General features: G+C 37.1%; 1 long non-coding RNA gene across 2 annotated transcripts; it reads right to left on the bottom strand.

Annotated features, from left to right (window-relative positions):
* Positions 1 to 12,448: 12,448 nt before the first annotated feature.
* Positions 12,449 to 14,554, bottom strand: LOC109112510. 2 transcript variants are annotated; one of them, XR_006159236.1, is made up of 4 exons: positions 14,463 to 14,554; positions 14,094 to 14,209; positions 13,753 to 13,827; positions 12,449 to 12,786 (listed from the first exon to the last, which is right to left on the bottom strand). It is a non-coding gene; the product is annotated as an uncharacterized LOC109112510 (long non-coding RNA). The 2 variants fall into 2 exon arrangements; XR_006159237.1 differs by lacking the exon at positions 12,449 to 12,786 and adding an exon at positions 13,574 to 13,620.
* Between the last annotated feature and the right edge of the window lie 1,338 nt (positions 14,555 to 15,892).

Genomic DNA, 15,892 nt, shown 5'->3' with positions numbered 1-15,892 from the left:
CGTGTTGTTTAACGAACGTATCTGATAGTTTTTGACTTGTTTGGTTGTTTTAGATAAATAACCAGTAACCTAGTTTTCTTTTTATTTAATTTGTAACAACTTTAACACCTTTCTCTATGTTTATAACCTTTTTCTTGAAATGCATTGTGTATGTAAAACCTTAATAAAAACTTCCCTTATACCATTTTCACGTTTTCGCATTTTAAAGGTTAAAAGCACATAGTTCCCACACACAAAAACACTTTTCCCTTCCTCCAAATTCTTTTTAGGTTCATAAAAAGGTCACACACGGGGGCTGTACAGGAAGGGGAGGGGGGTCCAAACAGGTGTACAAAACAGATGTCTTTTATGACCCTCATCAATCAAATTTTAGACAAGTCACACTATACTCTCTCTCAGGTGAACAGAATGACTAATTAAGAGACAACGAGGACAGGAACAGGAACAACCAAATAAGGGCACATGAAGGAGAAACACAACAAAGACAGTCCAATAATGACATTTCACCCCCTAACCCCCACCCCCCATTCATGGGGACACGCCATAGAACCAACAGAAGGAGGGATGGGTGGGAACTGGGAGGAGGCTCAGGAGGAGGGCGGACACCCAGGAGTGGGCCGGCAGACAGAGTCCAGGGAGGTGACGATGGAGGGAGGAGCCAAGGAGGAAATGGGAGGAGCCAGGGCGGAACAGACGGAGGAAGGAGCCAGGGAGATGACAGGAGGGACTTGGAGCATGCGGTGCTAGGTGGGACCCAGGCAACAGCCATAATGGTGACCCATGGTGCAGCCAATGGAGGGAGGAGCCATGGAGGTTGGAAGGGCTGACAACTCCAGGTGGCCGACCAAAGGTGGCATAACTGGTGGCGGAGGAGCCCGAGACGGAGAGCCGATGAGGCAGGGCAACAGGGAGGATCCAGAGGTGGAGCAGAGGGCTCCGGTGACTGAGGTGAAGGCAGGGATCCAGAAAGCCATGGTGGAGCTGGAGTGAGAGAGGATCGAGGAGGAGCCAAAGGGATGGAGGAGCCTGACAGAGTTGGAGGAACGGGGGGATGAGGCGTAGTTAGAGGACTGGATTCCCAAGGCAACAGATGCTCGACAACAGACAATGGCGGAGCCAGAGGGACGAGGGAGCCCAGTGGAGCCAGTGGACTGATGGGCCACGGTGGAAAGGAGGAAGATAGGAGCCATGGTGGAACTTCTTGGTCAATGGGCCGAGGTGGAGTCTGGGTCTCAGGGGCTGGAGGCGGAGACCAGGGATTCTGCAGCCACTGTGATGAAGGAGGATGGCAGCTCTGCGGGGAGCTCGCACCGTATTTATGGTGGGTTGAGGGCGAGCAAAGGGGCTGCCAGACGACAGTGGTGGAGGAGGCAGGAGAGGGTGGGTGCCTGGGCATTTGTGAGTGCCCGTGCTTAACTTGGGACCAGGAGCCCTCTTAGAGCTGGACATGGGAACAGGAGCCTTCTCTGGGCTAAACTCAGGAACGGGAGGGACAGAGTTCACCATCAGAGAAGAAAGGAAAGGGGGCAGGTGGGTAAACAAGACAAGTTTTCCTCCGCTTTGCATTCTCCGAAATTCCTTTTCAGCTCACCCTTAGCCATGGTGCAGGGGGTGGAGCTCCTCTCCGCGCTCTCTCTGTCCATGGCTTTCTCCCTGATGGCAGGCGGTGTAGCCGACTCTCACACCTGGTCTGACAATCCGTGAGGCTCTGGCTCCCTGGTGATGCTCAGCTCTGTCGCACTCCAATGCGATGGCTCGTCACTCGTGACAGGCTCTGGCTCTCCATCAGCAGTGGGCTCTGGCTTGAGCTCCATGCAGTGGGGAGATGGTGGGCTGGGCTCTGGGTCTGGCTGTGCTCTGGATTGGGGATAGACGTTCTCCAGACACCGGATAATGGCTTCCCTCCAGCTCAGTCCAGAGGTGTCTGGGAGGTCGACGGGATGATAGAAATTTGCCCTGATCCAGAACAGTGAGTTCAGCGCAGCATCATTGAATGTCGTTAAAACTAAAAATAGAATTCTATTTCTACTACAACAACAGTATTGTTTACAACAGCAAAACCACCATGCCCTGTAAACTCAACAACAATAATAATAATAATAATAATGATAATAATAATAACAATAACAATAATAATACTATAATTCAGTTTCCAATTCCAGAGTAATTCAGTGATGCAAAGAAAAAAAAATATTTAACTTTTAAACATAAAATGGTCTTTTCTGTTCTGTGTTACTCTTTCAAAACTGCGTCATGGCATTTGCTGCTGTATCAAAACAGAAGTATCCATTTCGATACACATATCAATAAGGAGCACAGCCCTATTAAAATCTGTATTCCATGTGCCCCTTTTATACTTTGAGCACCTGCCCCTCAAAAGGTCTCTGTATGGCCCTGTTGATGGTCATTACTAACAGGATTATGGGCCATGCCACACTGCCAGAATCATCAAGTAGTGGTTCAAGGAACGTAATAGTGAATTTCTGTAATATGACTTGGCCTCCAAATTCACCTGACATGAACTCAGTAGAAATGGGCATTCACATAATAAGAACACTGAAATGTAAATTAGGAAAAGAAAGAGGGAGAATAAAATAAATATAAAACAATAAAATAAAAAGGAGGGGGTTATTTATTTCTTTTTTTAGTACTAAATTATTAAGGGGTCCAATATATTTTTTACATTTGTATTTGTTCCCCTGATTTATTTATTTATTTATTTATTTTTAAGAAACATCATTAGGTCACTTAGCCATAAGGAATATTGCAAGTGCCAGGACCGTCTCCTACTGAGGAGTGAGCTACGGAATCGTGTCACCATCAGTGCAGAGCTTTCTCAGGAATGGCAGCATGTGAGAGCATCTGCATGCACAGTGAGGCGAAGACTTTTGGACAATGGCCTGGTGTCAAGAAGGGCACCAAAGAAGCCACTTCTCTCCAAGAAAAACAAAGGACAATCTGAAATTGGGAATTTGAATTTGAAAATAAACATTTGAAATATATCAGTCTGTGTGTAATGAATGAATATAATATACAAGTTTCACTTTTTGAATGGATTTAGTGAAATAAATCAACTTGTTGATGATATTCTAATTATATGACCAGCACCCGTATATTTTGGAAATAGATGGTGAGAAAGAATCTGCAAAAAGCAGTCTAACTGTGACAAGAGGCCTTTGTGGAAAGAGAGTACTGAGCTTGGATGAAGTGCCCAACCTTAAGATAATGGGAAAAAAGAAATTGATTTTTAAAGATGAGATTTTTTAACAAGATTACTATCATTAGCAAAAGTATCATCAATAAAAAAAAGTCACTATGTTTAACAAGTCCCAGGACTCGCCATTGCTTAAACGTAGAGTCTAGTTTAGTAGCCAGAAAAAGATAATTGTCACATATGGCGTTTTCCAAGAAAAAAATAAATAAATAAATATACATTTGAGTTGGAATACTTGCCTAAAATGATTATATATTTTGTTAAGATTATGTCATGGCTCGAAAGAACAGTCAAGGATTCAATAGCAAGTGAACTGGTGTTTATTGACACAAAAGAGCATAGAGGTAGTGTAGGTCCAATAACAGCAGGCAGATGAATACCAGGCTCGGCAACGCAGGACTCAGGGGGCAGACAGCAAGCTGGAGACCAGAAACACGATCCTCTGAACAAGGCGGAAATCCCAACGGAACCCAGGAACTGGAGCGAGGAGAAATGACGGTGAGTATCGCCCCGAGAACCTCTACAACCATCTGACAAAGACAAGACGAAGTGACACACAATATATAGGACATTCTCATTCAACACAGCTGCTGCTGATCAGCTCATCAGTGGGACACCCGAGCCACGCTGATGAGCCGCACCCATTCAACCCACGTGCACTCACCTAGCGAGGGCGAGTCAATGAATCCATCAACCATGACAGTACCCCCCTCCTAGGAACGCCGCCTGGCGTTCCCAGACACCCTTACCTGTCGATTGTAATCATCGATAAGGGAGTGATCCAGGATGTCCCTAGCAGGAACATAACTCCTCTCCTCTGGACCGTAACCTTCCCAGTCCACCAGGTACTGGAATCCGCGTCCCCTCCATCTCAAGTCCAGTATGCGATTAACCGACAATGTAGGTTCCCCATCTATGAGTCGTGGCGGGTGGGGGACCGGGGCAGGCGGATTAAAGTGAGAATGAAATACAGGCTTTATTTTTGACACATGAAAAACAGGATGAACTCTCCTGTATGCTGGAGGAAGGTTGCGGTCTGGAGGAGAGGAGTTGGGTTCCTGCTAGGGACATCCTGGATCACTCCCTTATCGATGTTTACAATCAACAGGTAAGGATGTCTGGGAACGCCACGCGGCGTTCCTAGGAGGGGGGGTACTGTCACGGTTGATGGATTCATTGACTCGCCCTCGCTATGTGAGTGCACGTTGGTTGAGTGGGTGTGGCTCATCAGCGCGGCTCTGTGTCCCGCTGATGAGCTGATCAGCACCAGCTGTGTTGAATGAGAATGTCCTACAGTAGGTGGCCATCCAAAACGTTGGTTTTACCGCCGCTCGTACCGCCGCCGCGGCGTCTGCAAAGTGCATTTGCAGCTTTTGTCCGCTGAGTGGCGCTTTAATCACAAGTTTTCAAACAAGCGCATCAAAGCACCTTTTCGCGAATAGATGTCAGCTTTGCCTCACCGATGAGTTACATTTGACTGCAGTCGGGGAAAATGAAAGGAAAACACTTTAGGCTAGTTAAAATATTTAATATTCACAGATGAAAGTTTAGTCCTTATGAAGATATGTGCGTTTCTTAGAACGAATTCAAGCAGGATAAATGTCAAGCCTATGAGCCTGTGCTTATATTTTCTCTACACCATATTTTAGATTTGACACATTTAAATAGTGTGCAGTATTATTTATATAATATGAATTATGTGTTATATTATTCAAAATAAATTGTGGTTTACTTTGGATCGGAGCATTAAGAGTGGTAGCCTATTGTGAGCTAGGCTTGCGTGTTTTATAAATTATTTTCTTTATTTTAGTAAAACGTGAGTATACGGGTGTCACGGCGCGGTAGAGCGCGCCGTGGAAGAAACAGGGTCTGGGTCCAAACGCAGGGGAAAACTTACTTTTTAATAAATAAAAAGCCAACAAGGCAGAACAAAACAGAAACCGATCACGGGGACAAGAGCAGACACGGGGTGGGATTTGGAAACACAATACCATGAGCACTTAACAAATAACAATTAATAATAAACAATACAGCCAGGCAGAGTGGTGGGTGAGACAAAACTATATAGTCCGTGACAATAGGCACCAGGTGTGTGCGTGTGAGTGGGTGAAACAGGTGTGTCGAGTAAACCAGGTGTGCAGACTGAAGGTAATGAGTCCGGGAGAATGGAAGTGGCGCCCTCTGGTGGTGAGAAGGAGGAACCCCCGGGTCCGGACTCAATGACAGGACCCCCCCTCTAAGGAACGGATTCCAGACGTTCCAGCGGCCCCCCACCCAGAGGAGAGGTCCGTGTGCTGGAGGGGGACCAGGTGACTGAGGCAGAGCCGATGGAGTGGGAACCCAGGGCAAAACCGGGATCGTGAGCGGACACCTTCGCCTCTGGCTCTTTCCGAGCGGCCACTGCCGCCTCTGCGACTAAATTAAACCTGCACGATTTAGCTAAATCACTGAAACTCTAAAGAATGGACTAATTAATAAAACGTCCTCACGTTTAAACTTAAGTTCTCTCATTATAATAAACAAAATGCACACGATGTAAAAAAAGAGCTTCATTAATTGACAACTTCAGTGATTTTAAATGGAGTATTCTTTACTTGCTTTCATATAATTTAAGTAAAAATAAATAAATAAATGAAATAAAAAAATTGTAGCCGCATTTAAATGCAGGTTTGTACAATAGTCTGTAAAATGTCAGAGTGCAAGATTTACTCGGCGCGCATGATGCTGAGTGCACGTGCAGCATTTAGTCTTATTTGTCTACATTTTATCTTCATTACAAATCTTGTTTGGTTTTATTTTGGATAATTGCATTTTTTTTTTAATTACTTTGTAATGCATATGCAAAATGTGAATTATTATTCATATTCAAGTGTTTGTGCGAAAATTATTAATGGCATGACAGGGAGGCCCCCTCTCGATCACGTGATTTTTTTCACTAATAATGAAATAACTGAAAATCTGGGTGTCTCACATACATGAGAAATATATCTACAGAAAGCTTGAAATGTCTTTTAAACTAATCAATTTAAAACGAAAGCATTATGTAATCTGTGAAGGTTGCATGATTTAAACAGATACAGCACATTCACACGTAATCGCTGTTGCAATAATGCATTCAAACAAAAGTAATCTTACAGTACTTCATCTGTATCTGATTTTGAATGAGCAGAAATCTGTAAGAAATGCATCAATCTGTAGATAAAATAACTGAAAATGTACTGTTATTTTCAACACAAACAAAATTTGCACAGCAGAAAGCAGCAATTATACCTTTTAATCCTGACAATGTTATTAGTTTGGCGTTTGGTAGGACAAAAAGTTTGCACACAATAGCCTAATCCCCTTTGAAACTGTCCTGTAATTTTATTTCTTTATTTATTTTTATTTTATTTTTATAGGCTACATTATGAAAATAACATTTCAACTTTAGCCACTGAGTGAAGGCGGAGCGGTGTTTCTGGTTTCAATGAACGCGAAGCGGAGTGATTATTAAATGCTCGGAGCGCGGAGGGGAAATTGTAAGATTGCATGATGGGCTAGTATTAAAAAAATAAAATAAATAAATAAATAAACTAAAGGTCTTTCCAGCATTAAGGTATTAACGTTTCTGATTTTTATTGATCATCTTGTCTCAGTTATAAATTTGACTGGTAAATGATAAAGAATTATATTAAAACTTGTCTTGAAAAATTTCTTTGTCATTTGAAAATTGATTTTAAGTAGGGAGGCAAAAAAATCGATTTATATATCAATTGATAATTAATCATTATTTTTGCGAAAATCATTGTTATTTGTGAACGTAGACGTTTGAGGAAGGCTTTAAGACCAAGCGGAATCCTCTGTCAGCTGCTCCCGCCTCACAGCAAGCGCGAGCTCTAACTGACCCAGCTTCACCGTCCGCGGTTTGATTTTACTAAATCAGTTTGAGCGAATACAACTTACTGATCATGAGCCCAACATTTAGCAAGGCAGGAAAACATTCAGTCCACCTTAAGAAAGGCGTATTTCATTGAGCTAATGCTGTTAAATAGAGATTAAAAAAAAAAAAACCTAGTGTAGGCTATTCTTAAACTTGGAGCTCATTATATTGAAGTACAAATCCAAACACCAGAAGCAACTTACACTCTCAGTGTTCTTTCATTGAAAAGTATGCATTTTATTTATTCACAGGCTATATGGTTGAAATAATATTTTAGTTGAAAACTTTAAGTGCCACTGTTTAAAAAAAAATGCATCATAGAAACGTTTCATAGACCTTCAGTTGTCATGCTTTAAAATCCCATGCCATTTGTAATTTCACTGTATTTTCACCTCCTAAATTACTACCCCAATTCTATAATGGTAAAATTTATTTAATGGTATGACATTATTTATTTTTATTTTTAGAATAATTGTATCCTACATAAATGGATGAATCAAAACAAATATAACTTTTGAACTGCAGGCAGATATAGGCCTATATTATTGTACATTACAAATATTTCGATCGTCCCTTATTCTGTCCCTTATTTTATTAAAGAATAAAAACGTTTTTTTTTTTTCAAGAATAAACATTATAAATAAATAATAAAAGAAAGAACCTCTATTAGCCCTTATTTGTAGGTTGTAGGAGATATGCGAGCGATTAATAGATTTAAAAAAGTGGGTGCTTGGTTTCAGAAAACTCGTAAAAATATGCTATGATGAAAAAGTCATGTTAACTTATTAATTCATAGAAATAATTAAAGCAATTAAAACCTTTTTTAATACTAGATTCAACTTGAATTTCAATACTATTAAACTGACTTTAAAATCTTAAGTTGAAACGGTAAAATATCACAGTGCATGTTAAATAGTCTAAATGAACTTGTGTCTTATATAGTATCCGAAGACTTGATTGAATGTTACCATGAAACTAACAATATAATTAGATTTTTTTTTTTTTTTAAATGAACAATTCCTGTATAAAATGTGACAGCAACCTTTATATCAAACATTTTGAAATCGTCCACAGCTGAACAACGCGAGAGGCAGATTGAACGTGCGGAGTGAATGTGAATAAAGTCATTTTTAGATGCAATGGAAAAATAAAGCTGGATAAAAATATACACGAAAACACGCTAAAAAATAAATTAAGTTTGTGAGAGTTGCATTTTATTACATTCAGAAATAATAATGTCAGGCCTTATAATGCTATAGGCCAGTGGTTCCCAACCTTTTTCAACTCGCGGCCCACACAACCAAACACATATGTTTGCGTGGCCCACTGCAAAAAAAATTAACTGACCTCGCTATTGTTGGGTTAATAACTTAGTACTCAGAAGCTAGATTGTTAACTGTATTTATTGAATGAACTAGGGCTGTGCGATATGGACAAAAAAAAAAACCCATCGCGATTTCGATCAATTTTGCGATTTCGATTTTAATCACAATTTTGACACACACAGATATGCTTTACAGTCATGAATGCATTCAGGATGAATTTGAAACATATTTCCAAAAGAAAACCAATTAGAGCTTCATCAAAAAGTTGTAACATCTCTAGAACAGACATAAGTCAAAATAATCACTAGGCTATAGTAAAGGTGTAAAAAATTTCTAGACTTATGGCAAAAAAAAAAAATATATATATAAATAAATAAATCCTGTGTCCAGGGACTTTTTTTTGTTTTTTGCCATGCACTGTTCATAGAGCTCATTAATTGTAGGGGTGCCTCAAATGTTGAAATAGATTTGTTATACATTATACAGGTTCACACGTAGGCTACTCCGTCTGCAGTGCGTATACAGTATGTGTATGCGGTGCAGCAGCGAGAGCACATTAATGTAATGCGAAAGCACATTAAATTAATGTGCGAGCGCGAATCTGTCCCCACGCACGCAGATTTCTTTTGCTCTGTCACAAAACCAGACACGCTTGCTCAGATACACGCTGCTCTCGCCCGGAGAAAGTGCGCGCACTTAAAACGTGTCTTCTCTCGCTCAAACTGTGTCCTGTGCACTCACAACTCTCTCTATGCTCATGTGCTAGATATTAATTCTTTTCGCACGTTTTTATTTCTAGCCTTTTACCCAGCTAACAAATTTATGTTCTGAGAACGTTTTCCTAACGTTCCCTTTTGGTTGTGGGAACGTTATTTTGAACGTTCCAAAAATGTGGAAATGTCCAGTTTGTTTAATGTTCCTAGAACGTTATTTTATGGTTAGCATAACGTTCCTATAAAACGTTCTTGAAACCTAAATTTCATAAAAAATATAACGTTCTATGAACGTTTATTTAGAACGTTCCAAAAACGTTAAAATGTCCAGTTTGCTTAATGTTCCCAGGACGTTATTTTATGGTTAGCATAACGTTCCTAAAACGTTCTTGAAACCTAAATTTCATAAAAAATAACTTTCTATGAACGTTTATTTAGAACATTCCAAAAACGTTAAAATGTCCAGTTTGCTTAATGTTCCCAGAACGTTATTTTATGGTTAGCATAACGTTCCTACAACGTTCTTGAAACCTAAATTTCATAAAAAATATAACGTTCTATGAACGTTTATTTAGACCGTTCCAAAAACGTTAAAATGTCCAGTTTGCTTAACGTTCCCAGAATGTTATTTTATGGTCAGCATAACGTTCCTACAACGTTCTTGAAACTTACATTTCATAAAAAATATAACATTCTATGAACGTTTATCTGGAACATTCCGGGAACGTTAAAATGTCCAGTTTGCTTAACGTTGCTGGAACATTATTTTATGGTTACCAGAATGTTCCTACAATGTTCTTTCCACTTACAATTTATTAAAAATAAAACATTCTATAAACATTCATTTGAACATTACAAAGTGTAGCTTAATAAAATGTTATTTTCAGGTTAGCACTGTTGCAACATTCTTTCAACATAATGTTTATTAACACAACATTCAAGATACGAGCAAGCATATAATTACATGTGCATTTCAACAGGTATCTGAATAATCAAAGATAATCACTTTTTAAAAATCTCATTAACACATTGAACAGACTGGTGAAAATTGCATATCATGTAAAAAAAATTTAAGTCGCCCGTAGTCAAAATTGTATCTTAATTCACATTAAACCACAGCTTAATGGTTTTTTTTTTTTTTTTTTTTTTGCTATAATGTATTTTTAGTTTTGTGCTGGTATTGGTATATTTTGCATTCTAATGATAGGAATTGATTCTTTAATGTGATTGGTTATTGGATTGTAATGTAGCAATATTTAAAACCACAAAGACAAATAAACAGCATAAAAACTTGATTTTCACTACAGGGGGACTTTAATATTTAGTTTAATATTTATGACAATGAACTATAACTTCATAGCTAAATAGAAACTATCATATAAACTTTTTATTATTGAAAACTTCTATGTGAATTTGTGTGTGGGGTGTGGGTGCTGAAAAAAACTAGCACTGTGGGAACTGTCCGGTCTCTCCACACTCCATCTGTAAAGTAAACAGATTGGCTGATGTTACAAACTGTGTTATTACAAAATTCCTATGAAATAATAAGTCTACTGCCTAGACTTCCAATGGAAAGACAAAAATGATGAAAGATTATAAAAAATAATAATAATTGTCTAAAGATTAATACAATTAATTCAAAATGGGTTTGAACAACATGAGGGGTGAGTAAACCATGACAGAATTTTAATTTTTTAGTGGTTCAACTATGTTCAACTTAGGGATGTTCATTTTAGTTATTTTTCCTAACCGACAACCAACGGTCGTTAACCGATTATTAACCGTTAACCGACAAGATTATTTTAAATTAGAATTTAATTAAATTTGAAAGGATCAGTGTCTGTGACCCGTTAAAAATACTAACATTTGTATTAATTTTACATGTGCAAAAAGCCGCTAACAACAGAACATGAGGATTCACATGGTCTTCAAATCACATCACACACCTGCAGCGCTTCTGCGGGAGGAGAAAAACATAATAAAGCTAGGCTCTATATATATATCAGGGTTTCCCACACATTGATTTATTTGTGGCGGGCCGCCACAATATCAAAACTGACCGCCACAAATAGATTTTCCAAAAGGCTTTGACTTCATTGAATAAACATGAGCACTCCACGTTTCAAAAATCAAAAACCAATGCGGGGGTGTTTTTATATCACTGTATTTCAAAAAGGAAACCGACTGTATTTAGAAAAAATTTCGATTTCATTTTATTTCATTTTGCATATATAATGGTTGATAAGGCAGCGTTTGTGAGCTCAGCACTGCTTCGCAGCCGTTACCGGAGAATCCTGTATCTCTCCCGCTCTTAAAGTGCCTCCTGCTGGCAGATGAAAATGACTTTGCATATATGTGTATATATGGGGGCGGGGGAGTGCCGCCACAAATAGAGTGTAAGGCTGTGGGAAACACTGTGTGTATATATATATATTATATATATATATATATATATATAACACAACAAATAGGCCTATACGAGAAATATATTTTTACTTAATATATTATGAAAATTAATGAAAAATTGCAGTTTCGGTAATTATGCAGTTTCGGTTCAAAAAGGAAACAGACAGCAGAAAGCGGCATCCTATTTTTCTTTAGGCTTATTTTACACAAAAAGATTTGTTTTTATGGTGAATCTACACAAATAAAGGCAAACAGTTTACAATTCCGATTATCTTTACGACTAAAATGAGTAGTTGCTTTCACTGAGGAAAAACTCAAGTGATTGCACTGGCGCTGCATGCACGCTCACAGTTAAGCTTTGCTACTTTGACAATGCAGCCTGTTCATCATCATAAATAATACATTCACTCAAACATGGGGGAAAAACCAAACTGCTCAGTTTAAATATGCAGTAAAATCAGTGCTGTTAAGTGTTATCACCGTACCGTAATGTTATGCAAAACATATTTGATATTGGAACGCGAATGAAGTACATTGTATATTATAATTTGGCATTCAAATACATCGTGAATACGGAAACATTTTAATTTGTGTCGAATGAGAGACCCAACGCTGGTTTCAGTTTCGTTTTATCCTAAATTAATTCCTTTTGGCTTGTTGTTTATATTGCTATAACTTCTGAAAGGCCTATTTCTTGTTATTTTTCTAAATACAGTTAATTGAAATGATTTGTTGTGGAGTGAGGGGAACTAAAATAGTCTAGCTATGTTTACAGTTTATTATAATGATTTTAAACATTTCGTGTCGGCATCAGACCTATTTCTGAATTAAATAATAAAATGGGACTTGTGTTTTTTTTTTCTCTAAAAAACTAAAAACATGTATACGCGTATCATATTTTAACCATGCAGCAAACCTTTTTAAATATTTTGATAAATTACTGAAAATAAATAAATGACTTTTTAAACCGTTTAACTGATTGTTTTAATCTGTCAAAATTCTTAACGGTCGGTTAATGGTTAACCGGTTAAAATGAACGTCCCTAGATCAACTATTCAGTAATTTCTGCTGATCTCAGAAAAATGTTGCCAAGTAAATATAAAGTTCTGAACTGTGTCCTACCTTGTGTGTCTTGAAAAAAATCTGCTGAGTCTTTTTTTTCAGATAGTAGATCTGCCAGGATCATAGCTTGAATGACTAATATTGTTCCTGAAACACAAAACACAAAATTAGAGAAATTTAACTCACAATTAAGCAACATTTATGGACAGCTTATTTTTATGAATCATGTGTAAAAATATGGCAATGTGGAATTACTTATAGGAATTTAACTTTTATAATATTTTTCATTTGTTTTACCAGTTTTCACAATATAGACAGAGAGTGTATATAGTCTTTGGTCTATATATATATATATATATATATATATATATATAATATATAAAGTAAATATATATATATATATATATATATAATATATATATATATATATATATATATATATAAATAATATATTTAAGAATATATATTCTATATATATATATCCTATATACTATTTAAGCTTCAGCAAATAGCTCCCCATCTGAGAGGGTTTTTAATGGCAGTGGGAACATAGTTTCATGCCACAGAGCTTCTCTTAAACCAGAGACAGTAGACAGACTAGTGTTCTTAGCTAAAAACTTGTTTAAAAAAATAAAATAAAAATTCTTATCCCAGTTTAACTATTTCCCCCAATTTTTTTATTTTTATTATCTAAATGCAAATGCAAACATATCAAGATATATATCGAATATCGTAAAAAATGTGACAATATTGAGATATAATTTTTTTTTTCATATATCGCCCAGCCCTAGTCTGAATTACACATGACTAGTTCTTAGATGTCATGATGTTACTCTTGTGGGATGTTAGTTGAGGTTTGTTATTTTTCATCTGTGTATTCACTGTGTATTTGATTAATCTAATATTCACAAAACAAATGTATAGTATTGCTTCAGAAGACTTAACATTTGTGCTGCTTGTCATTTCTGGTCATCATTACATCTGCATTTATGGCAAATCATCAAAAAATAAAAACTGAAGAACGATGTATTTACATAACTGTTTATAACGTGACAAATAACATCTGGTACAACACTAAAGCCCATCAATTTGTTTAATGTGAATTCTACTTACTTCATTTCAGGCCCATATTAGTATTGCAGCCTTCTTGCTGCCAATGACATCACACCGCCCCTCTCTGCCTTTGCACTGAAAACATTGATTTCAAAGTATGACAACAATTTGATAATATGAATTTTAAATAAGACAACGTGAGGAGCAAATAACAGTGTAAAATGTTAACTAAGTTTAAACAGCCATTATAAAGCTCTTCAGCCAGTTTGTACACCGTTCGGTGGATTTAGTAAACTTGATCAGCATCACATAGACATTCTAGATGAAACTTACAGATAATCAATAAAAATTAACAAGAAGTTTAAAGGTGTTTTAATACACTGAATGTGTGTTGGCATTACCTCGCTTCAGATCTGTGGCGGGAGTGACGGTTAGAGATGACGAAGATGCTCTGTCAGCCGTCTCTCTAACATAAGCTTAAAAATACACTTTGCGGGACTCGTTTGTCTGTGTCCGGCTGTGATAAACACCAAAAATACTTATTAATTTACCACTTACGAACTGTTGTGTATAACACTGCATATTTAACACTTGCCATTGATAACGTTGATGTAATGGTGCGTTAGCTCCTTGCTAACCTTAGCTAAAGTTACACACATTGTGATAACTAACGTTAAGCTGGTTAATCTTCAGTTAAAGTTGACAGTAAAACACAAACGTTCAAAAGTGCTTTAAATAGGAATAAAGAAGCTCGAAATGCTTAACGTTACCTGTTATTTTCCGTGACCGCGTCGCCAGTAGTCCTGCTGTGATCAGTGTGAGTGAGCGAGTGAGCGCGGTCTCTCTGGGGATGAGTGGAGTGTGGACGCGACTGACTGAAAAATGCGCGCGGTTTTTGAAAAACACCCAGATAATATTTTGTCGAGTAAAATTAATTACTTTTATCATGTTTGAAATCATGAATTATGCTCATTTTTCTTTTAAATATTTTGTGGTCAGCCATTTATACGTAAAAATCATAGATTGTATGGTAGATTAAATTAATTTATAGTAATTTATTTAGCTTGAGTTCTGCTTAACCTAGTTCAAATCACAAATTAAGTTGAAATAATCTTTTTAATTTTTTGACTTAAATGAATTAACTTAATTTAGCAAATTTCACTTTTACAGTGATTGCAATTCACTTAATATGCCTAAGTGACTTAAATAAATTATAAAATATATATAATTAATAATTATAAATTACATTCAGGCGATTAGCCACCACCTACTCCAGGTTGTAGTTTCATATTTAAATACATTTATTTTTCTACCATATTCTATTTTTTTTATTATTCTATTCTATTCATAGGTTTTATATAGCCTATAAGAAAGAAGTTTCTCCCAACATTATGATAACGTTCATAAAGTAGCCTGCAACTATAAGGACATGCTGTTATCAGAATGTTTTAGGATAACACCATAATAACATTTAGCAATTAATTAATTTAGAAAGTACATTAAATAAAATTGAATGCTCTAAGAATGTTGTTCTAAAAATGTTTTCTCTCAACATTATGAGAACATTCATTGAGTACAAATAACATCCTAAAGACGTTCCGAGATCATTGTGTGAAGAACGTTTTCTATCAATCTTACAAGAACATTAACAACGTTATAAGAACATTCAAGTACAAATCACGTCCTAAAGACGTTCCGAGAACGTTGTTCTAAGAACGTTTTCTATCAACCTTATAAGAACATTCATCAAGTACAAATAACGTCCTAAAGACGTTCCGAGAACATTGTTCTAAGAATGTTTTCTATCAACCTTATAAGAACATTCATCAATTACAAATAACGTCCTAAAGACGTTCCGAGAACGTTGTGCTAAGAACGTTATCTATCAACGTTACAAGAACATTCATCAATTACAAATAACGTCCTAAAGACGTTCCGAGAACGTTGTTCTAAGAACGTTTTCTATCAACCTTGTAAGAACATTCATCAAGTACAAATAACGTCCTAAAGACGTTCCGAGAACGTTGTTCTAAGAACGTTTTCTGTCAACCTTGTAAGAACATTCATCAAGAACAAATAACGTCCTAAAGACGTTCCGAGAACGTTGTTCTAAGAACGTTTTCTATCAACCTTGTAAGAACATTCATCAAGTACAAATAACGTCCTAAAGACGTTCCGAGAACGTTGTTCTAAGAACGTT

This window comes from Cyprinus carpio, unplaced genomic scaffold, assembly GCF_018340385.1.
Source record: "Cyprinus carpio isolate SPL01 unplaced genomic scaffold, ASM1834038v1 S000006456, whole genome shotgun sequence".
Classification (NCBI taxonomy): Eukaryota; Metazoa; Chordata; class Actinopteri; order Cypriniformes; family Cyprinidae; genus Cyprinus; species Cyprinus carpio.
The sequence above is the reverse complement of the archived record's forward strand: the minus strand, read 5'-3'. Positions and strand labels throughout refer to the sequence as shown.